This window comes from Ailuropoda melanoleuca, chromosome 15 (assembly GCF_002007445.2).
Source record: "Ailuropoda melanoleuca isolate Jingjing chromosome 15, ASM200744v2, whole genome shotgun sequence".
NCBI classification, from domain to species: Eukaryota; Metazoa; Chordata; class Mammalia; order Carnivora; family Ursidae; genus Ailuropoda; species Ailuropoda melanoleuca.
The window spans coordinates 78,265,421-78,288,981 of record NC_048232.1 but is presented as its reverse complement, the minus strand read 5'-3'; positions in this window follow the sequence as shown (position 1 = coordinate 78,288,981).

Sequence of the window (23,561 nt, the reverse complement as noted above, 5' to 3'; positions counted from 1 at the left end):
TCCTTCCTCCTCCTCCTCCTAGCAACTGCTGTGTCCATTTCTCCTTCTCTCCATGGAGCAGAGATGTGTCAGAACAGAAGACGAGGAGGAGACTTGCCAGGCTCAGGTCAGCCTGAGAGGAACAGGGTCCCCCAGGCAAGCCCAGCTCATGTTTCTGGCAGGTCAACTAGAGGCAGGAGTCCCTGGGAGGATGGCAATGGGGACGGGGCAGGGGAGGGAGGAGCACCACTTACGGTTAGCATCTGGGCAGCCTCAGCAAAGGCAGCTAGGACTCACATCCCTAGAATAGGTTTTATCATCAGAACTCCATTTCTTTAATGAATTTCGTGCAGAAAAAAGGATGGGCACCCTTTCCCCAGGCGAAGTGCCAAGCCAAGGGCAGGAGCTAGGCCACAAGAGAGCTCTTGGTTGCATCAACTCAAACAGAGGCCCAGGGCCAGAGCGAATCTAGGGGCAAAATTTCTCTGATGCTCAGTCCCCTGAACTCCTCTTAGCAGCTGTACCAGGCTGCTCTTCCAGGTGGAGGTCAGGAGTTTCCATCTTCTGGGTCCTGCGTCAGCCCCTGCCCCACGAAGAATAGGGACCTGGTGCCATCTGAATTCACAGGCAGTGATGTCCTTACTTTAATAACTGATGGAATGTGTGTGTGTGTGTGTGTGTGTGTGTGTGTGTGTGTGTGTGTGTGTGTTACAGGATAGAATTTTGGAATCACAGCCTGAGCTATGTACCCACTGCATATTCAAACATTTCCAGACGTTGAGGATCTATTTATGTGAGAGTCCAAGGAGCACTTGAGAGGACCAATGTCTCAACATGTGGTGTGATCAGGGACCAAGGCACACATGAATTCATTCTCTGTTTTTGTTTTTCATCTATCAAACATGACAAATAAAAGATTGCCCCTAACTTTAAAGTGCTTACATTAGACAGACATGTAAATAAATGATTATGTTCTTTGAACAAAGGGCCATGCCACAGGCAAGCCCATTACAATGAGGGCTTAGAGGAGGAACGCCTTAATCAGACTTGGGGGAGTGAGGGAAGGCTTCTGGGAAGAGATGAGGCTTAGCTCGAATACTAGGATAAGAACAAGTCCACTGGATTATTAAGAGAGAAAAGAACATCTGGGAAAATATCTAGGTTACTCAACATGTATTTGCGAGACTTAGTGCATGCTGGGGACTCTACTAGGGAGTGGGGACATAGTCAGTGAATGAAATAAACATGGTCCCTGGCTTCATGGAAATTGTACCTAAGTACTCACCACAGACACCATATAAAACCCTGATTGGCATCCCCAGTGCAAAAGGAAATTTGAGAGAGATTTATTTTTTAGACGTTGGTACAGGGAATGGATGATGATCAAAGAAAAGCCAGAATCAAGCCAGATGTGAATATAATCAATGACTTTTAGTCTAGGGACTTGAACCAAAGTCCTAAGGAACAAAGGAGTGTGAGGGTAGCAGGATGATGCCACAATTAGATTGAGTCTGATGGAATAGCTCTATCTCTGAGTCCTTTGGTAGGAAAACAGAGCTTTATAACCCAGTGAGAGAAGGCCAATGTGGGTAAAATAGAAGATGAATCTGGGTAGTCACTTGACAATTTTTGGAGTAGACAGAATTTAAGTTGTTAAGGAGAGGGAGCATTATCTCACCTCGGTAGCCTTGAGGCAGAGAGAGAATAGTGATCTGTACCAAGGGAGGAAGAACTAGCAGGTGCTGGGAGGTGGAAGAAAATGGTGGATGGGTGTAGCCATTGGTGAGCCCCTATGATCTGGATGGGGTCAGTCCTAAGGACTGCACGGTAGGAACTGAGCCAGAGGAACAATTTTGGAGTTACCTTCACAGAAGGCAGGACACCCCAACTCGAAGGCTACCACCTCTTGTTCATCAAGACTCCTCCTCTTGGAGATCAGAACACCAGATCTCAGGCCAAGATCCCTTGAAAGACAGACTGGCTAAGAAAGGAAAGTGACTCTGAATGACCAGTGTCTCCATGAGTAGCAGCATTTCCCTTTCAAAATGGAGTAAAAGTAGAAGGAAAACCAACGACCAGTGTTGGGGATCACAGGGAACTCTGTCACAGACTTTGAGAGGTATATGGACAAAAGGCAGTTGCCCCTCCTATATCAAAACAACCTCTCCCTTTGAGCCTCCATATCCTCTCTTCCATTCCTGTTTCAAAACATCTTAGCTCTTCTTATTACCTATAACCCTCTTCATCTTGCTAACCTCAACACCAACTGTCCACATGGTGCTAGGTTGGGCTGACCCCAAAGTAAGCCCCCAATGGCTCACTGCTCTCTGCCAGGCCTTTTCCAGGGGTACAGGCCTTGATTCTCTAGGCAGGAGCCCAGATGGGAGAGGAGCGGTGGTTTAGGGCCTCCCACTCTGGCATCAGCTTACAACAGAGTGTTTCCTGAAGGCAGTGTGCCCCTGGGGAGAGGACGATGAAGAGAGAGCCCAAGGGCAGGATGGCTGGGAGAAAGTGCATCGAGGGGGCAGCATTCGGCTCAGCTTCCAAATCAGGAGGAACAGGAGCTCAGAGAGGCTAAGAGACTCAGCAAATATCACACAGCTCAGAAGCGGCAGAGCGTGAACCCAGGTCAAATTTAAATTCCAAACCCAAGTTAGAAGTTACATCCCATCCACCAGAACAATCCCAGTTAATATTTATTGAATATTTATCACATGTCATGCCCTGCTCTAAGCACATTTTCTACGAAATAACTCACCTAATCCCCACAACAAACCAGGAGAAAGATCAGTATTTAAGGCAGGGACTCATATTACAGGATTCCCCCCTAAACAAAAGTGGAACCACCTCACTTTCACCAAAGACCTACGTTACTACCTATTTTCGCTAATCGAAGGAAATCAGAAGGGGATTTCTGCTTTCATGAAAAAAGTCATTGCTGGACTAATGCAGGTCTTTCAGAAAAGTGAAGGGGCATAGTGTGAACTTTCAGAAAGCAGGAGATATACTTATACCCATTTTACAGATGGAAAAGAAAAACTGAGTGACACTCACAGCCACAAACTTGGTGACAGCGCCAGGATTTAAATTTAGACAGTCCACGTCCAGAACTCATGTCTTGAGCTCTGTGTCACACTGACTTTCGACTTTTTGCTCATAGTCAAGAATCACTTCATTAAGCGCTCGACTGGGGAAACAGGCATTGGCTGTGCCCAGCTAACCCAAAGCCAAGTAAGCCTTGACTTATTAGCTGGGACCTGGGCTGGGAGTCCAATACAAGACCTCTGCCAGATGGACAGGGCCACACAGCATCCTTTCCCCTAAAATCAGGTTACGTGCTTCTCACCCCAACAAGACTCAAGGCTGCTCTATTTTCACACCAAAGCTGTACCTCAGATCTTCCTTACCTCAGACCAGGCCAGCTGTCATGGAATGGGCAGGTCCAGAACGTAGGGACATCGACGTGATAACTTGCAGGGGAATATGAATTTGACCAGGGAGGAGTTTGGACTCAGGCGAAGAAACGTCGGTGAAGAGGAACAGAGGATCCCGTCCCAGAGTGACTTAGATCACACCATGGGCAGGGGCTCCAGGACCCCCATTTTGCAGACTCAGTTAGCAGCCAGCGTCCTGGAACTGGGACTCCAAGCTGGTACAGAAAAGGGGTAAGATGTGATGCTGGGTCCCCTGCCTCTTCAATTTTGACTCTGAATCCTTCACTGCAGTCTGGTGTGAAGATGGAGTGGCCCCACTCTAGGGAACAGAGAACGAGAAGATACTTAAATCTGCAGCATATGGTGACCCAGGAAGACCCCCTTCAAATGGGACAACCTTGTGGTCACTGAGGAAGGAGAGCAGTGAAGCTAGTGACCAATTCCACTAGTGTGGATGTATTCCCTTACCCCACTGCTATGAGGACACTTGGAGGGAGCGCGGCTTTCTTCTTCTGCTTTAGCCACTTTATGGGACGTGAAACCATTTGAATCCAGACCTCCAGGGCAATGGGTTTAGCTCCTGGCACTGAGATGCCCCTTTCTTCAGCATAGAAATGCTTTGGTTCAAGGTCTCTGCCTTTGCCCTCCTGGGCTGTGCAATATTGGGCATGTTACTTAACCTCTCTGAGCCCCAGATTCCCTTCTGTAAAACTAAAAAAGATGAGAGTGATGGTGCCTAATTTGGTGAGTAATTATGAGGATTAAATGAAAGAAGTGGTTTGAAATGCTTCGCATCGTGCTTGGTCCATTAGAAGACCTCAGTAGATGTTTGCTAATGCATTATTTTTTTCTACCTTGGCTGAGGTAGCCTCGACAAATAAAAATGTATATGTTTAAGGTGTAGGAGGTGTTGCTTTGCTGTTTGTATACCTTGTGAAATGATTAGCATACCCATTATTTTGAAGGTGGGAGAGCAGCACTTTTGAAACAAATCCCAGGGATTCCATTTGCACCAACTCAGGGATTTGCGCTACCCCCAGATCGGCCCGGTTAGCCATCAGGGGAGGCCTCACACCCCTCCCCACCAGTGTCTGCCAAGCAGTCAGCTCTCCCTCTTGGGGCTACCCTGTTCCGCAGCAGCCAGTGGGGGCCATCAGGTGGGCAGGAGCACGTGGCTCAGAGGGAAGGACAGATATGGACAGACGGACAGAGCCAATCAGGGGTCATGAAGTCAGAACCTGAGATTCTGGGAACAGTGACTGCTGCGACACTCACTGTGTCCCCTGGGGTTCGACACTCTTCATCCCAGAAAGTTTTTAAAGAGAGAGAGAGAGAGAACACATTATTTTACTGACTTTAAAAGCACTGACCTTTTAATCTGTCCTTCCAAAGAGAAAATGGTTTGTGCTTCACAATTTCTTTGGAGTCAATGATCCTGAATACGTTCATTGAAACACACTCTCATAAATCTATATACGTACAAGTTAAAAAGATAATGAAGCTCTTTGATTCTGAGAACCAGCAGTCCTCGACCATTAAGACCCAAAAGGCATTCATCTCAAGCTCTTCTCTTTTTGAACCCAAGGAACTTTCCTTGCCTTCTCACTTACTCTTCTAATAATTCAATCAAAACAATACTCCCCGAGCATCCTTTCTCACCCTGTTCCACGACAGCCCTGGAGAGAATACAAAGTAAATAAGAGAGTGGGGACGCTATTCTCAAAGAACTTAGACCAACCACAAGGCAAATTCAATGATTTATCCCACCGATGTTTTCGGGTGCTGGAGATAGAACAGTGACAGGGTATTGAAAGTATAGATTGCTCTGGGTAGTACAGACATTTCAACTATGTTTATTCTTCTGATCCACGAGCATGGAATGTTTTTCCATCTTTTTGTGTCTTCTTCAATGTCTTTCAACAGTGATCTGTAGTTTCTGGAATATAGATCCTTTACCTCTCTGGTTAAGTTAATTCCGAGATATTGTATGATTTTTGGTGCTATGGTTAATAGAATCGATTCCCTAATTTCTCTTTCTTCCGTCGCATTATTCATGTATAGAAAAGCAACTGATTTCTGAGCATTGATTTTGTATCCCACCACATTACTGAATTGTTGTATGAGTTCTAGTAATTCGGGGATGGAGTCTTTTGAGTTTTCCACATAAAGTATCATGTCATCTGCGAACAGAGAGAGTTTGACTTCTTCTTTGCCAATTTGAATATCTTTTATTTCTTTTTGTTGTCTGGTTGCTGCTGCTAGGACTTCTAGTACTATGTTAAACAACAATGGTGAGAGTGGGCATCCTTGTCGTGTTCCTGATCTTAAGGGAAAAGCTCTCAGCTTTTCCCCGAGAGCTTTTCCCCATTGAGAATGATATTTACTGTGGGCTTTGCAGAGATGGTTTTTATGAAATTGAGGAATGTTCCCTCTATCCCTACACTCTGAAGAGTTTTAATCAGGAAAGGATGCTGTATTTTGTCAAATGCTTTTTCTGCATCAATTGAGAGGATCATATGGTTCTTGTCTCTTCTCTTATTAATGTGTTCTATCACACTGATTGATTTGCTAATGTTGAACCACCCTTCCATCCCAGGGATGAATCCCACCTGGTCATGATGGATAGTCCTTTTAATGTACTGTTGGATCCCATTAGCTAGGCTCTTGTTGAGAATTTTGGCATCCATATTCATCAGATATATCAGTCTGTAATGCTCCTTTTTGATGGGGTCTTTGCCTGGTTTTGAGATCAAGGTAATGCTAGCCTTATAGAACAGGCCAATCTATACTTTCAATGCCATCCCAATGAAAATACCAATGCCATTTTTCAAAATGTTGAAACAAACAATCCTAAAATTAGTGTGGAACTAGAAAAGACCCTGAATCGCCAAGGAACTGGTAAAAAAGAAAAACAAAGCTGGGGGCATCATGTTGCCTGATTTCAAGCTATACTACAAACCTTTGATCACCAAGACAGCATGGTACTGACACAAAAACAGACTCATGGATCAATGGATCAGAATAGAGACTCCAGAAATGGACCCTCCACTCTATGGTAAACTAATCTTCGACAAAGCAGGAAAAAATATCCAGTGGTAAAAAGACAGTCTCTTCAATAAATGGTGCTGGGAAAATTGGACAGCTATATACAGAAGAATGAAACTCAACCATTCTCTCACAGCATACACAAAGATAAACTCTAACTGGGTTAAAGACCTCGATGTGAGACAGGAATCCATCAAAATCAGAGGAGAACATAGGCAGTAACAACATCTTTGACATCGGCCACAGCAACTTCTTTCATGACATGTCTCCAAAGGCAAGGGAGACAAAAGCAAAAATGAATTTTTGGGACATCATCAAGATAAAAAGCTTCTGCACAGCAAAAGAAACAGTCAATAAAACAAAGAGGCTACCCATGGAATAAGAGAAGATATTTGCAAATAACACTACAGATAAAGGGCTGGTATCCAAGATCTATAAAGAACTTCTCAGACTCAACACCCGAACCACAAATAAATCAAAAAATGGGCAGAAGATATGAACAGACACTTTCCAGTGAAGACATACAAATGGCTAACAGACACATGAAAAAATGTTCAAAATCATTAGCCATCAGGGAAATTCAAATCAAAACCACACTGAGATACCACCTTACGCCAGTTAGAATGGCAAAGATAGACAAGGCAAGAAACAACAATTGTTGGAGAGGATGTGGAGAAAGGGGATCCCTCCTACATTGTTGGTGGGAATGCAAGTTGGTACAGCCACTCTGGAAAACAGTGTGGAGGTCCCTTAAAAAGTTAAAAATTGAACTACCCTATGACCCAGCCATTGCACTACTGGGTGTTTACCCCAAAGATACAGACGTAGTAAAGAGAAGGGCCATATGCACCCCAATGTTCATAGCTGCATTGTCCACAATAGCCAAATCATGGAAGGAGCCGAGATGCCCTTCAACAGATGACTGGATTAAGAANACCCTTAACGGACGAATAGATAAAGAAGATGTGGTCCATATATACAATGGAATATCACTCAGCCATCAGAAAGAATGATTACCCAACATTTGCTGCAACATGGACGGCACTGGAGGAGATAATGCTAAGTGAAATAAGTCAAGCAGAGAAAGACAATTATCATATGATTTCTCTCATCTATGGAACATNATTTCACTTATTTGTGGAACATAAGGAGTAGCAGGGAGGACATTAGGAGAAGGAAGGGAAAAATGAAGCAGCCGGGGGGGGTGGACAGAGGAGGAGATGAATCATGAGAGACTATGGACTCCAGGAAACAAACTGAGGGTTTTAGAGGGGAGGGGGGTGAGGGGAAGGGGTAGCCCAGTGATGGTTAGTAAGGAGGGCACATATTGCATGGAGCACTGGGTGTTATATGCAAACAATGAATCATGGAACACTACATCAAAAACTAATGATGTACTGTATGGTGACTAACATAACATAATAAAAAATTNACACGGTCCTTACGGACAAGGAGGTTAAAATCCAAAAAGCTTCTGAAAATAAGTAATGAGAAAACCCACACCTAAGATCAGGGGCCCAGATAAGTGGTATTTGCCTCTTCCAACTTATGGTGGCTCTTGGTGTTCCTTGCTCTGTGGCTGTGTCCCTCCAATCTCTTCTCTGTCTTCACATGGCCTTCTTCCCTGTGTGTCTGTGACCTCTCATAGGCACACCTGTCATTGGATGTTGGGGCTATCCTAATCCAGGACGATCTCACCTTCATATCCTTAACTAAATATATCTGAAGAAATCTTGTTTTCAAAGAAGGTCATATTCTGAGATTCTGGATGGATATGAATTTTGGCGAGATACTATTCACTCCACCAGTGGACCCTAAAGACGGTTTGATGTTGGTCAACTCAAAATAGTCTTTCCTAAGCTTCACATTAGGATATGAGGGAAAAGCGGAGGAGGCAGGGTCTAGACTGACCTGGAAAGTTTTTTTGAAGTTGTCAGGTGTTGTTAGCAATAATATGGAACACAAGCTATGAGATATTTCTTGTAGTATTAACCTCATCATTAACCAACTGTGCGACCTCGGATAATCGATTTTACCGCTCTAGTTGTTCAGGAGCTAAGGAATGGAAAATTCCAGAGGTTTAGAAATAGCTAACCGCCCACCAAAGATTTTTGTGACCTCTTATTAGACATTAGTGCTTGAAAGGAGCTCACCAGCCAAAGATCACATATCCAGTTCACTTTTATCTAGTTAGGGCCCCGTGGCAAGACCCCATTGATGGAATGTGCATCACCACCAGGCTGAGTTGGCCAAGGACGGGTTATGCCTTCTCCACCCTCTGTTTTCCTCTATGTAGACTAAAGGAAGGGGACCCTGAGGGCTGAGGGGAGGATGCGGCCCCAAGATGGGCAGAGTCGGAGTCCCTGAATCACCACAGGGAAGGCTAGCCAATAACAAGGAGCACAGAGGACAAACTGGAAAAGGGACAAGAAATAAAGCATCTGCTACAGTGTCACGTAAGAGTTGGGGCTTTGTTTGTTACAGCCCAGAATAGCAGCCGAACGACATCCTACCCAAACCACACTCTTCCCACCATATCTTCCTGACCTCACATACAAAAGGGAGTGGGATTCAGGCCAGAATCTCCATCCTTCTAGAAGCAAGATGAGCATTTGGCTGGAAAAGAGCTTATCCTAAAGCTCTCAGGAAATAGCATTTTATGGCTGTGGTGCAGAAAATCCAGCACTAGGGCTAGGGTTGGGGGGGTCACAGAGTCATACTGGAAACGTGGACTGGACGTATCAGTGGGAAGACTGAGGGGGAGCTCAGCGTCAGATCTGGAGGGAAATCTCCACACGGATGGGCAATCCCTCGGCTTCTACAAAGGGGAGATGTCTTTGACACGTGGAGTGACCCCCTTCAGACAGACGTCAGCTTCTTCCTTTCCCCCCCAGCCAGTCCGGCACAGAACAACACCTCAGACATGTTTTACCGTTCTTTTAGTAAACCCAAGCCCTCTCTTCTCTCTCCTGCCACAGAAACGTATGGGCCTGACGCAAAGAAATCGCTAACGATGAAGTCAAACATCAGATATTAAAAGTCAACTGTTGGGAAATTTAAAAACTAAAATAAAAAGAACACTGCTTGTAGACTACATTCCTTTGAAAAGCCCTTGTATTTCCCAGTATTGAAGTGATGGTGTTTCATGCAGCAAAACATAAGAAATTCGAAGCCATTGTAGAATATTCAGAGGAAGTTTGCAGATGGAATTTTCTGTCTGGGATTAAAGGCATGTTTGAGCAAATGCTTAGCATTTTATCATACATAGGAGATCCCATCAGAGCTGGGGCTTTGTTTGGCAGCGGGAAGGCCTTTATTGCTGTATTTAATGCCTTGTGTTATACCTAGTTTTGTACATTCAGAGCCCTGGATTTGAAGTCCGACAGATGCGATGTTCAGGAATTTCTCATAAGGTTTTGGTCTTTGGAACCGAGAATACTCAGATCTAGCCATCCTGGTTTCATCCCAAGGGAGAAATACCCACAAGGGACAATGACGAATGGGAGAACTCAGTAAAATTTTATTATTAGTTGGGCTTGTGCCCAAAGCCATATGCAGATCTCTCTGGTAGATTTACCTGGAGAATGAAGAGGTGTTCACCTAATGCCTGTGAGGGATGGATCTGCTCTAATCCCAGAGGCCCAAACCCCACATTCACCAGCTGACAACATTCAAGTCTGAGAGAGAGAGAGAGGCGCCATTATTATCCCTTTGTTACGCAATCAGCTGCTTACTAGAACACCAAGCCTCGTCAGATTTCCAGAATTTACCTATCAGAGGAGGGTGAAAAGGAAAGGAAAGTCTGGGGATGGGGGGCGGCAAATTGCTTGGATACATCTCACACCCTGTAAACCTACCCTCCGTCAAAACACAAGCCTCTCTCTTAACACTTGTATGCCCTTGGGAAAGTCACGGTCCTGCTTCAACCTTGTTCAGACGACTGACGTGAAATGATAGAAGGAATAAAATACATAAAATTTCTAAAGCAATGCCTGAACTCTGCTGAAATGGTGCCTTTCCTAGCTCAGTCAAAACAGGCCCTAGAGATTAGGGGGGAGTCTGAGATGGAGGTTAGGGGGCCTCGGCCGCAGAAAGGAGGAAGGTTAAATGAGAGAAGGTGCCGGTCTGAGAGAGATTTGGGAGAAGGATGACCAGATAAAAATTAGAACAAGAAACAAGAGGTAGGCTCGCTCTAGGGCTGGAGGACAGATCACCACGAGATCCACAGCGAGGCTGTGTATCCCGGGATTTTTTTTTTTCCCCTCCGATGAAGAAGGGGTTAGTTCCAGAGCCCAGGGCAGGCCAGGCCTGCTGTGGGGATAAATGGCCCGTGCTGCAGAGAACTGGAGAAAGAGGGGGGCGGGGGCCGGGCAGGTTATTACAGATTCCAGGTGCCAACCTACACAGGAAGTGGAGCCTGGCCCTCACAGGCCAAAGAAGTGCCAACACTTTTGACAACTGTCATTTGGTTTAATTGTTCTGAGGCAGCACTGCTCAGCGGTAAATACACAGAGGTTCAAGAGAACTCGGAAGGTTCTGGTAGCCCCTGTGGCGTGATGAACAACGGAGGAACTCCATCAAAGGGAGTGGGCGGAGGGAGGGGTGGGGACACGGCTGCTAAGGGAGCTGTGCTGCCCTATTGTTCTGGTCGAAAAATGTCCAGGACTCAGAGCTCAGCTGTTCCTCAGCTGGGTCCAGATCCCAGATCTAGAAGTTTATTTAAGGTCATCTTTGTTCAGAGCTCCCTGCCTACTGGGGAGGCCAGAGAGAGCTGGCTTTTCTAGGTCTTCCAAAGACCGGGTGTGTGCAAGGGGTTGTCCTTAACCAGCTCTGTTAAATGAAGGTTATGAACAGTAATCGTAATTACTTATATTTATTGAACATTTATAATTTCGAAGCACTGTGTAAGAGCTTTCTAAGAACGATCACATTTCATCCTCGTAATAGCCCTATGGATTCAGAATAATTATAATATCTGTTGCTTCGATGAAGAAATCGAGGCTGGTGTATGTTAAGTAACCTGTCCAAGAACACACAGTTGGTCAACGAGCCAGGAACTCACTCCAGTGTCCACACCCCATACCACGTGGCCATGCTTCCAGGAACAAGAGCCTGGCCAAAGCGTATATGGGCTGCCATTTCCTCTAGGACGCACGTGATTACAGGTAACAGGTTGCTTGCCTGAGAGTTAGTTAGGATTAGAGAAGCTAGTATTTGCTTTATGACATCAGCATCACATCAGCATAATGTCTCTGGCTAAAGTCCGTGAAGTTCCCTTGGCGTTTCCCTGGTGGCTGAAAGATACTGTTGCCATTCTAAGTCCTACATCCTACCTAAGAGCTACTACCCGTTTCCCCCCTCCCCTTTAGAGTGAGACTCTTCAAAAGAATTTTCCTGACCTTCTGTGTCTCCTTCATCTCTTGCCATTCTCTTGGGAACCAATCCAGTCAGGCTACGCTTTACACCAACACCTCCTTGGAAGGTCACCAATGACCTTTACCAATTGCCCGATCCAACAGTCAGTTCTCGGTCCTGACTCTTAACCCATCAGTCACCTTTGATACACATGACAACTCCCTCCTTTGTGAAGGACAGTGCTCACTCTTGGTCCTCCTTTCACTCTTCTGGTCACTCCATCTCACTCCTCTCCCGGCTTCTCCTCATCTTTGCCAACTCCCAACAGTTGATGTGCCTCGGGGCTCATTCTTCTGTATGTCCTAAACAACCCCTAGGTAATACCATCCAGTAGACCTTTAAACACCTTTTATAAACTTATCAAAGTGTATGTCTCCACACTAAATTCCAGACCTCCACATAAAGCTGACATTTTGACATCTCCACCTCGATGTCTCCAGAATTTACATGCCCCAAACTGATCTTTTGAGCCCATTCTTTTCCCCAGATCCAATTCTTCTTCAGATGACCCTTCTTGGTAAAAGACAACTCTATTCTTCCAGTTGCTCAGTCCAAACCACTGAAATCACCGTTGGCTTCCACCTTTCTTTATCATTCTACATCCAATCTATCAGAAAACACTGTTTGGATGCTTTGAAAAAAAATATATCATCAGACTAGTTCTCACCATTCTTGCTACTACCCCTCTGGTCCAAGACACCTTCACCTCTTACGTGGGCTGTTGCAATAGTCTCTTACTCTTCTCTGTGCTTTCACCTTTGGCCCATCATATTACATTCTCCAAAGGGTAGCCAGGGTTATGTTTGAAAAACACAAGTCATTCCTCAACAGTAAGTGTTCTCGTAGCCTTCCTACTCACTCAGCCCCTTTCAAGAACCTGAAATGCCCATCTTCTGCCCCACCCCCCACTACCTCTCTGATCTTAATTCCTAATACTCTGAGTCCACCTCAGTGTAACTGTAGGTTCTGACCTACTGGCAGATTATGTAATCAGTTAGGTAGTCATGACCAGAATTTTTAACAAAACAGAATAGACAATTTTGCGTGCACTGCACACAGTAAAGGTAAGTATTCTCTTGCAAAACTTTGAATTCAGCAAGAGCATGTGTACAAGTGAGTGTGTGTGTGATGTGTGCGTGTGTGTACTGGGTCCCCATATAAAATTTACATCTCATTGTGAGTCATGGTCCAAAAGTTTAAGCCTTAGCTCACTCTGCTTCAATCACTCAGATACTCTTTAGTTTCCCCAACATGCCAACCATACCACCACCTGAAGGACTTCACCCTCTGTCTGGAATTCTCTTGCATCACGTGCGTAGTCCCTCACTTCTTTTCAATCTTTCCCCAAGATTCATCTGATGAGAGAGGCCTTCCCTGGTCACATCATATAAAATAGCTCCCTCCGGGGGCGCCTGGGTGGCACAGCGGTTAAGCGTCTGCCTTCGGCTCAGGGCGTGATCCCGGCGTTGTGGGATCGAGCCCCACATCAGGCTCCTCTGCTATGAGCCTGCTTCTTCCTCTCCCACTCCCCTGCTTGTGTTCCCTCTCTCACTGGCTGTCTCTATCTCTGTCGAATAAATATATAAAATCTTAAAAAAAAAAAAATAGCTCCCTCCGTCCTCTGGATACAGGGAAAGAACAACTCAGGCAGAAGGTACTTCAGAGCTTTGGAATCAGACAGATTGGAGTTAAAATCCACCAGGCATTGTGCCAAGGCTCATGAAGGTGAGTTAGAGTTTTTGCTCTCAAAATTTATGCCCTTTGGAATATTACCTAGATTTTTTAAAAAATGGCTCCCTAATCACTTCCGTTACCCAACACAGTGACGCTTATGATTCCCCCAAGTGATGCTACACTGAATCAAGATGGGCCAATTTAAGTATTCCTCCTAGAAATTTAAAATTTGGTTAAAGATACAGTAGTTAAGTTAGTTATTTCATTATTCAGTTCATTTAATTGTTGCTGTTGTTAAAGTAACAAAAGAGCCTGAGGGGAAAAGAGAAATTAGATATATTTAGAGGCCTTCACTCCCACATCAAACAGAACATGCTCTTGGTTTTGGAGTTCTAAAACATCAATGGAGGCTGTCACTCCAGCTCTCTGTAGAGCAGAAAGAGGAGACCAACATCCCCNGAAAAAGAGAAATTAGATATATTTAGAGGCCTTCACTCCCACATCAAACAGAACATGCTCTTGGTTTGGGAGTTCTAAAACATCAATGGAGGCTGTCACTCCAGCTCTCTGTAGAGCAGAAAGAGGAGACCAACATCCCCTATGGTCTCACTGCAGCTGATTGGACCTGGCTCTCACCTCATGATTGCTCTTCGTCCTGTCCCTTCTCTCTGCTTATTACCTTCTCAGCCCTCCAGCACCCCTTCCTCATCCCTCCATCCCCAGTCCTAGTGCCCATTCTCTGAGGGCTGGCTCTGGACATAACTAACTCTGTGGTGTGTTAGGTCACATAGACTAGGCCTTATGACTCTCAGTTACTGTGCTTGTCCCAGTGCTCAGCACGTACTAAACTCTCATTAACTACTGGATGGGTGGATGGATAGATGGATGGTAGAATCGTATAGTCATTAAATTTATGAGCTTTGGAATCAGGCAGAATTGGTTTGGAATCCAGCTCCATCACTTACTACCTCAGTGATCATGGGCAGATGATAAATTTTTCCATACCACAGTTTTCTCATCTGAAAAATATTACCTGCATCATGGCGGAGACTACTCAGCAATATTAGCTCTTCAAAAACCATTATAGGAGCTAGTTTATTGGATCCTGAAGGACCCTCCTTCAAGATTGTTTTGACAGTGATGGAGGAGGAGGCAGATCTCGAGGGGAGGAGGGAGGAGAAAAAGTATAAAAGATCATTTAGAATTTAAGAATGGGTGAAATGATTCTTGGCATTTTGAAGACCCACACTGACATAAGCGGATGAAACAATCAGCTTCAGGGACCTGCATGGGCATCCAGAAGTGATATGGAGAGGGCAAAAGGGAGATGCCTATACCCACTTTCTCCTTCTACAACCTTGAGATAGTGAGTGTGGAAGTGGCTTTAATTCCCACCTGCTGATGCTCTAACACCGGAAGCCATTATTTGTAATCCCCCTTCCTATGGAGTGAATAGGTAGAAGTCACTGCCTTTAAGAGTCTGTGTCCATGCAGGAAAACAGAAATCCAAGCAGAAAATTCAAAAAGAAAAGAGGCAACACAAGGAACTAGTTACAAAGTGTTGCCAAGGCTGAGAAAGCAAAGAGCAAAAGGTGTGACAGCCTGGAGAGGAGTAACTGCAAGAAGCAGCCTCCACCCTAGGGTGGGAGGAAGAGGGGGAAGAGATGGTGCTGGCAGAGCCCAGGGTCCACTCATACCACCGCTATTATGATGCCGCCTGGTCAGGGCTGGAACTTCCTGGGAGAGCCGGCTCCAGTCAGTGCTCAAACTGTGGAGAAGGGCTGCTGCTTGTGGATGCACTGAAGAGGGTCCCCTTTTGAAGCTACGACCACCAAAAAGGGGTGCTGTGGCTGATGCTAGGATCTTCCCAAAGGGAAGCAGCCCCTTCCAGAGACACTGCCAAAAGCAGAAAAAGAAGAAGCCAGTAGGAGGCCTTTCCCTTTCTGACAGTATCTCCTTATTGGCAAAATTGAACAAGGAGCCAGATGGCAGGGGAGTTCAGGAAATGTAATTTACACAGGCTCCCAGCCTCAGCAGTACACAAAAAAAGGTACAAGTCTATTACCTCTACTGGAGAAAGGAAAGTAAGCAGGGAGAGAGGAGATGATGATGATGACACTGAAGACAACGATGATGATGACAACAATTAAAATAGAAATACAATGACAGCAACAAAAAATGGGCATTTACTGCCAGGCATTGTCCTAAGCACTCTGCATGGATTTACTCAGGAGGGAGAAGGAAGAGGAATCAGAGGGAAAGAGGGTGAAGGAGAAGCAGCTCCCCATACCCCACTCTGAGATTGAGCATTTCATCCCTGAAAAACTTGTGTCCTTGCCCTCTCTCACATCCTCCCTGCCTTCCACAGGTGCAAACACACACACACACACACACACGAATCCCAAACAGGTATTGGATGGCATCTGGGAGCTAGCCATGGTGCTGAGAACTCTTCATCGCATTACCTTATTCAATTTTCACAAAAGTCATATGTTGAAAAGAGAAACAGGACAAGAGAGGTTAAATAAGTCGCTCACAGCCAGTAAATAGCTCACAGACGGTAAAATTTAGTTCTGTCTGATTTCAGAGCCCATCCTCCTTCAAATTAAGTGGAAAGAGTAAAAGCTGTTCCCACCCAGATGTCCAAAACCTGCTCCCTCAGAACGCTGCCTTCATTTCCAGAGAGTCTCTGGCTGGGGGGCTGTCTTTTAACTGAGAATCTACTGAGGGAGTAAGGAGCCACTGGCCTGGGGCTAGCCACTCTGGCCTAAAGGGGATTTGCTTTGAGAAAGGGGTTTTGAAGTTGACAATGAATGTCATTTCCCTTCTAATGGAACCTAAATAGCAGATCTTGAAAGCCCAGTCAAGTAAAGAATAGTTTAAAAGAAAGAAGGAAAAATTCAAAGTGCTGTCACAAATGGCCTGCCCCAAAAAGGAAACACCTGCCCCAAAAAGGAAACACCATAATTCAAACATAGTGAACTATCTAAACTGAATAGAAGCCATAAGAAGGGAGGGGAAACGGAGGGGGAGACGAACCATGAGAGACTATGGACTCTGGGAAACAAACTGAGGGTTTTAGAGGGAGGGGGGATGGGGAATGGGTCAGCCCAGTGATGGGTATTAAGGAGGGTACATATTGCACGGAGCACTGGGTGTTATATGCAAACAATGAATCATGGAACACTACATTAAAAACTAATGATGTACTGTATGGTGACTAGCAATATTAAAAAAAAAAAAAAGAAACCATAAGAGACTCTGAACTAAGGGAACAAATGAGGATGGAGGAGAAATGGGTGGGGGGGATGGGGTAACTGGGTGACGGGCATGAAGGAGGGCACGTGATGTGATGAACAGTGGGTGTTACATGCAACTGATGAATCACTAAACTCTACCCCTGAAACTAATAACACAGTATATGTTAATTAATTGAATTTATATAAAATAAAATTTAAAAATAAATAATAAATAAAAAAATAAAAATAAACTGAATAGAAAGGGCCAATATGCCTTTTCCCCACAGCTTTACTGAGGTATCACTGACATGCAGCCCATGTCGGTTTAAGGCGTACGTGTGCTACTTTGATGCCTGTATAAATTGTGAAATGATTATCACAATAAGGTTAGTTAACACCACCATCCCCTCACAAAATTACCTTTGTGTGGTGGGTGACAACATTTAAGATTTCCTCTCTTAACTTCTAAGTATAGAGTACAGTACTGATGATTATACTCAGCCTGCTGTACCCTAGATCCCCAGAGCTTCCTCGGCCTATAGCTGAAGTTTGTTCCCTTTGACCAACAGCTCGTCTCCCCACTGTCTACTCTGTTTGTATGAATTCAGCTTTTTCAGATCCCACGTGTAAGTTGACATCCTACAGTATTTGTCTTTGTCTGACTTAGTTCATTTAGCATAAGGCCCTCAGGTCCATCAATGTTGTTGCAAATGACAGGATTCCCTGTTTTTGTGGCTGAATAATACTCCATTGTGTACACACCACAGGCTCTTTACCCATTCATCCATCAGTGGTTTCCATTAGGTTGCTTCCATGTCTTGACTTCTATGACTAATGCGGCAGTGAACATGGGACTGCAGATGTCTCTTCGAGACTGTGATCTCATTGCCTTTGAAAATATCCCCAGATGTGAGATTATTGGATCACATGGTTCCATTTTTAATATTTTGAGGAACCCCTATACTGTTTTTCCATATTTACATTTTCCAGTTTACATTTTCACCAACAGTGCACAAGGGCTTCCTTTTCTCCACACCCTCCAACACTTATTATTGTCTTTTTTGATAATAGTCATCCTAACAGGTGTGAGATGATAGATCTCATTGCAATTTTGATTTACATTTCCCTGATGACTTGTGAGGTTGAGCCCTTTTTCCTGTACTTATTGGCCATCTGTATATCCTCTTTGGGAAAATATCTCTTCAAACCCTTTGCCCATTTTTAAATTGGATTGTTTAGGGTTTTTGCTGTTGAGTTGTATGAGTTCCTTATATATTTGATAAGCAGTTAATACCCAATAGATAATTTTTACAAGAAGCCGCAGGTGTTAAGGTTCATCTGTGTATGGGTGCCTTCACTGAGAGAGAAGCAACCTGAGCTGTGGCCGGTCAAGGTCATGCTTGTATGAATGGGTTTACCATCCTTTTCTGAGAGACTTTTCTGATGATGGAAAAGGATAAAATCATCCACCAGTGCTCAAGGCAAGAAGGAAAAGGGACCACTCTCTTTGTTTTCTTTCACTATTGATTTCTATCACCAGAACAAATTATGGCGAACAGCAGCTTCAAACAGCACACAGTTTCCGTGCACTGCGTGTCCCAGTGTGGCTCAGGGTCCTGTGGTTAAGGGTCACGAGGCTGCGACAAGGCCTCAGCCAGAGCCGGGCTCTCATCTTAGGCTAGATGCTCATTCACGTTGTCAGCAGCATGCGGTTCCTTGTAGTTGCAGGACTCATGCTGCCTTGCTTCTTCAAAGCCACACACACACACACACACACACACACACACACACACACATCACACACACATCACACACACAGAGGATAAAGGAGAAAGAGAGTCTGGGGCGAGTCAGCTGGAAAAATGAGCCTCCTATAACAGTGCAATCCCAGGAGTGATGCCCATCACCTTCCACGCATGATGGGTTAGAAGCAAGTGACAGGGCACGTCCACACAGAAGGGGGGAATCCTACAAGGGTGAGAACACCCAGAGGCGAGGCTCACAGGAACACCCTACAGTCTGTCGGCCACAACCCCTGGGGCTGCTAAACATCACAGTGACGCCATGCTGCTGAGAACCACTCCTGCCTTCCTACTCACCTGGTCCTCCTACCAGACCACACAGCAGCCCACACCTCCCAGGGCCCCACCTGCTTGGAAACACCACCAGCAGCCTCTGCTGCTCAGGGCTCTCCCAACAGGTCCAGGACAGGAAGGCAGGCCCTCGAGGGCCCCGCATGCGTCAGCAGGTCCACACCTCAGACCCCATACCCGTGCCTGCTGTGGGAATGTAGAGGAGGGGATTAGCAGGTGATGAGAAGCAGCATGGGTGTGTTTAAACCTTCTCCCCACATCATCTCTTATTGACCGAAAACATCACAGGGAGTTGTCTGGGAAGAATTAACACTAATCCCTTTCCAACTCCTGGGTGGCTTTGCTCACCAGCCCCTCCTCGCCTGGACAACCACGGGAGTGGGTTAGTCACAGAGGATGCTGGGTAATCAATTAGGATGCTAACACGCCACCTTCAGGAATGCATTAGCCCTGGTCCCACCAGCACATTCTTAAATAAATCACAATAAAAGTGAGATCTGGAGCATCACAATTGAATTAAAAGAGGAAGATGATGAAAGCAGAGGGAGACACAGGCAGGGCATGGGGTTTCATTTAAATAGGAAAAGAGAAGACAGGACATAAAGGTAAGAAAAATTAATGGAAAGAAGAGGAAAGGAAAGGAAGGGATGGATACTTTTTATTTCAAAACTTAATTCTGCAGCTGTGAAGTGGGCTAGATGAGGCCAAGTGAGTGGTCAGGACTACTCAAAGGGGAGATTCACAGCAGTAAAAGTGTAACAAGAGCCAAGGGGTCTGAGGTCAAGGTCCTGCCGATCGAGAAGTCCGGGCCTTGTCTCTAGGGCCCTCATACTGCCTATCACATAGCCTGATATAGAGGAGGTATTTGGAAATGTTTGTTAACAGTCTTTTGTTTCCTACATCACTCCCCTCCAGGCATCTGGTCACCCTACCTTCATTCATGCTTCCATCGTCTCACCTTCTCATCAGATATTTACGAAACACTGCCCGATATCTCTGCTGGGCACTGTGATAATAAATGGTGTTCTCACAGTGAGTCAGAGGACACGGTCACTTTCCCCACACACTCCTGCTCTTGGGAAGAAATCCTCAAAGTTAGAAGACAGTGTAAGTGATAAGTAAGTTAGCACTTAACCCCAGTTTTATGGGATATGGAAAACCTTCTGGAGCTAGTTATATCCAACTTAAAACTAACAGGTGACAGCAGGCAAGAGAGCTTGGGACAGGGGTATTCCATGCAGAGAGAAGAATGGGCTCCAAGCCCTGGTGTCAGCGTAGCACATCAGAGGAAATTGACACGGTTTAGAATGACAGGGTCCAAGTTACCACGTACGAGAAGTCCAGGAACGTCTGAGATACATGCCNAAGAAATCCAGGAACGTCTGAGATACATGTCCTGGGGGAGTAGCAGGGTCAGACTGTGTTTGAATTCTGTTCTGAGACCATGGAGACCACCTGGAGGGTTTTAGGCAGGAAAAATGGCATAATCCAATTTGTGTTCAGCATAAAAACTAGACCAAAGGAGGTAACATGGAAGGTAGTAAAGCTAGTTAGGAGGGAGGGAGAGAAGAGAGGCCAGGTGAGAGATACAGGCGATTTGAATGTGAGGGGTAGTGGAGGTGATGCAAAATGAAGAGATCTGGGGAGAAACAACAATGAAACAGAACCGAGTGGGCCATTGGACATGGGCGAACAGTCAGGAATGACTTTTCTCCTGGGATCGACGTTGACCAGCTAGGTGAATGGGCAATGGTGCCATTTACCGGAAGAGTAGGAAGGCATTTGGAGAGAGGACTGATGATGGGTTGGAGTGCAGAGGATTCCATGGGACATCCAAGCAGAGCGATGTCCAGTGGGTCTCCCGGGAGAAACCTGGCTGGGCTGGCAGCGTCAGCATATAGGTGCCAATCAAGGCCATGGGACCCGATGAGATTACACAGGGAGACGTGGGTGCTGCAGCCATGTCCTGCCATATTCATTCTTTGTCCTCTGCCGGACCCTTGGCCAGATGCAGGCGCGTGGCTGAGCTCCCCTGAAATGGACTTTGCAGCAGCGNGGGAGACGTGGGTGCTGCAGCCATGTCCTGCCATATTCATTCTTTGTCCTCTGCCGGACCCTTGGCCAGATGTAGGCGCGTGGCTGAGCTCCCCTGAAATGGACTTTGCAGCAGCGTTTTTTTTGGGTGGGGGGGAGGCAGCTTCCTTAGCATCAGGTTTGGGCAGCAGAAAAGCTCTCTGCTTGTTTCCACAGCGATCCTCAGAGCCAGCAGTGTGTATTTGGGAAGCTGGCTATTTCTGGACTGCCTCTATTTGCTGTAACTATTTCCCTCCAGCTTCCCTTCGTGTTTAGTAAAAAACCTTTCTCAAAATATCAGCCTGTCTCAGTTTGTGTTAAAGCGGGGAGGAAAAGAGAGTTTTGTCAAGCTTGGGCTCAACTGTTGAAAGGGAAGCTGTGTGTGGCCCTTGGGGGCTTGGCACACTGTCCCAGGAGGACCCCGCCAGAAAGAGACCCAAATGGGAGGTGAAACCCTGGGGATCCGTACATCTGTGCCCTCCAACCCGCAGACAGTCTTCCAACCTGGTTCTGAGCTCTCACTTGCTCTGCGAAATACAGCAAAGTGCTGTGAAAAGAAAAAGGATGTGGGAGTCAGACAGAAATGGCTTTGACCCCTAACGCTGCCACTTAAGGAGCTGAGATGCCCCAGGCGAGTTATGTAATCCTTCTGAGCCTGCGTGTTCTCTTGGTAAATAATAATTCCCAACCTGCGTGTTTGTTGTTGGAATGATGTCTGTAAAAGTCAAGGTGTCGAGTGGGGACTTGGTAATCGGTGACTGTTGTCGTCATTAGCCCCGTTGGCAGCCGTTTAAGTAGTAAGTAGTGAAAACAACAGAAGATCAGAACTCAGAAGTCAAGGATGAGCCTAAAGGGGCTGAATGAAGGGAACTAAAGACAGAATTGGGTCAACATTGGGGGTGGGCCCAAGGCCAGGCCATAGATCCAAACCCAAAGACTGATCCGAACCAGGAGGCCTACAGGAAGCAGAGCACAGAAGAAGGAATAAGGGGCCTCAGCCTTCGAAAGAGGCCAACTCGAGACCAAGTCATGCCCCAACCTTTGTATTCTTGTATTTCTCCTGCTGGGATGCAAGCCTGCCGGTCAGCTCCGTTTCCCTGTGTTCTGAGGTTGGTCCAGCAGCCAGAGGGAGCAGGTAGCTGGAACATAGGTGGGGATTCTGGTGTTCTTCCCGGGATGTTGACATTCTCTATGGATCCATTCACCTTGAGCCCCTACAGCTCACCAGTGGCTCTGGGTGCAGCCCATAAGCTCTATCCACCTTCTCTATCTACTCTCTTCCTCAATCCCCAAGAAACCGAGCAGGATAAGACCTCAGCTGCATCCCACCCTGAGCAACCCTTTCAAAGCCTGCGTTCTCCAGCCTCGTTTCCTTCCCTTTACCATTGTCTCCGTTCCTCTCCCCACCTCCCACGGGAGAAGGTAGACAGATAACAGTGGCTTCCTAGGAATTACGGTTGCAGAGATGACAAGAGGGCTAGGAAGGAGGGACATCTGGCAGGGATTCACCCTTTTTTTCTAGATACTCATAATGCCAAACTGAAAGGATTCATTAAATCACAAAACCCAGGGGTTGCAAACTCAAATGTCATCACCTCAATCCCATGCTCCTTTGTCCCGAGGCCAGAGAGCTACACTCTCCGAGGCTTAAGCCACCAGCATACAGCACCCCCCTGCGGGACCTATGCTGTCAAAAGAATGAGGTTCGAGACTTGTATTCAGTGGCTGACAGATGAAAAGTCCTGTCCCCACTCCTGGATTTGAGTGAGGAACCAAGTAGCCACAGGAGCTGTCAGCATCTATACCATTAACATGAGAAGTCAGCTGGACCAAAGCCAAACTGCAAAGGAGAGGAGAGCCAAGGGCGGGGAGGGGAACTGGAGCTGTGGCCCCATGTCCATTGTGAGCCCCTCAATGAAACAGACCCTGAAACCCGCTCTACTTCTGGATCGGCACCAAGAAGCCAGCTTGCGTCGGATTTTCATTACTCTAAAACGTCAGTGCTCCTTCCTGACTTACTACGTAGTGATTCCTACTCTTCTCCTCCCACTTTGGAGCAAGAGCCCTAAACAAGGAAGGCCATGTCCCCACACTCCTCACTCCCTCTGTTTGGAGTGAGGACTACCCTGTGACCCTGATAAATTATTTAGCCTCTGCATCTCTGGTTCTTTCTCAGTAAAATGGGACAAGAACAGATGCCCCACTTGTAATGGGCTCAGGCCAGCACACGAGGTCTCAGTATATGTCAGTAGTTGTTGTTAACGTAAGTAGGAAGAAATAGGATTAGTATTGGTATTGTTACCCTCAACTCTGCTTCTGGGCAAATTCTTCATTTGCTTCCTTGTTCCGTGGCCTGGGGTAAGTCACTGGGGGAGGTTCAGCAAACTCTTATCAAATACCCCTAAGTCTGGGGAAGAGTCCAGGATCTAAGAGGAGTCTGGGAGGGAGACCTAGAGATTCATCAGTTCAGTGGAGTGTGGTATTATCTGGGTGACAACGGGTGACAGCCAGACTGATGTTTCTTATCAGAGGAACTGGGAAAGACAACCGCTGAACAAGCAAGTCAAAGTGAAGCCCTAACTGTTCATGGTTAGTCAACCCAGGCCAAC